Here is a 1,645-nt window from a genome sequence, read left to right as displayed (position 1 = left end):
ATAAGAAACATCTTGGGAATGTTTTTGCTGAAAAGGGGGGCACTGACCTTCTCTAAGGAAGATGTAGGGAAATCAGGACTGTGCTTAGTTCTTCCTAAGGCTATGGGTGAGTTCCTCTTGTTGTTCACTGTCAGCTCTTCAACCTGGCACCAAGTTCCACCCTCCAGGGTTTTCACTTGGTCTTGACTACCTGGTTACCTCTCTCCATCTACCACCCCCACCCGCATTCAAGGACTGAAGCTTTTTAAAAGTGTTTGCCACTGGGCACTTGGGCACTTGGATGAATCCTCCTCATTCTATACTTGTTACTGGCTCTGCTTCCCCTTTTCAAACTCGACACAGTCCTGATGTCATTTCAAATTCTGCAAAAATGTTGAGGCTTCTTGGATATCTGCACTAAATGGGAGATATAGGAGATAATAGCAACTGAGATCACAGGCAGAAGGTAGGCTGTGAATCAAGCCAGTTGGCTACACTCTTCTGCTACCCTGCTGCGTGGTCTTGGGCAAAGCCTTTAACACATCTGTGCCTTAGCATCTCATTTATCAGGTGAGGCTAATACTGCCTGACTTATCACCATTTAAGATCCATTCAAAATCAACTTGGAGGCTAGCCGATGGGTTCAGTTGATTAGAGTGTGGTCTTGATAACACCAAGGTCAAGGGTTTGGATCCCCCTACTGGACAGTTGCCACCCCGCCACCCCCCACTTCCCTCTCCACCAAATTAAGTGGGAGAGCAAATTAAACTATTTCTTAATTTAAAAAATAGTATTGCTACATATATATCTATATATTACCCTTCTTCACCAGTGTCGTCTGAGATATATCAGTAAGCAGGTAATTGCTAAACCAAATCTGAATTTTATCTCCCTTAATATCTTCTCTTCTGGGGAAAGGGAGCTGATAAGTAGCACCATAATGGAGATTTGGAGAAACTGAGGACCTACACAATCCAGAAAGGTCTGACCAATCACACATCCCTTGTGAAGAAAAAACAAGGGAAATAACAATAGAACAAGGTTTTGGGCTCATTCTTCCCAACTTAACAAGCCTCAGCCATCTGTATGTTGTTAGGGTTTGGTTCAGATTAGGTTTAATTTATAATTAAGGTCTAGGTTAGAATAAGGGTTGGGGTTCTGGTTAGATTTAGGTTTTGAATTGGGATTCAGATTTAGATTAGGGCTAGTTTAGAGTTAGAGTTGAGAAATTGGGTTTAGGTTTATTTTTAAAGTTAGGGTTAGTATTATTTAATTAATTTTTTTAAAATTTATTTTTATTAGCATATTCATTGTTACAAATCATACTTATTCTTTATGCCTCTTATCCAATCCCCTCTCCCCTTACCCCTCCCCCTCCCCTGCCCCTCTAATAACCATAAATTTGTTCCTCATCCCCCTCCCCCCTCTAATAGCCATAGATTTGTTCTCTCCATCTGATAGATTAACTGTTCCTCAGTTGGTTTGTTGCCTAGATGATCTGTCCAGCACTGAGACTGGTGTGATCAAGTCCTCCCCCATTACCATAGATTGGATGCTTCTTCTGTTACTCCAGAATGTGCTTTGTGGAGAGAGAGGACCTCTTCTTTTTTTTTTTCCAGTCTCTGCTAGTGCCTCTCTTTGTGTCAATGCAGTTGAGAGTCTGGTG

This window comes from Galeopterus variegatus, unplaced genomic scaffold (genome assembly GCF_000696425.1).
Source record: "Galeopterus variegatus unplaced genomic scaffold, G_variegatus-3.0.2 Scaffold450, whole genome shotgun sequence".
NCBI lineage: Eukaryota > Metazoa > Chordata > Mammalia > Dermoptera > Cynocephalidae > Galeopterus > Galeopterus variegatus.
Note: the sequence above shows the minus strand (reverse complement) of the source record.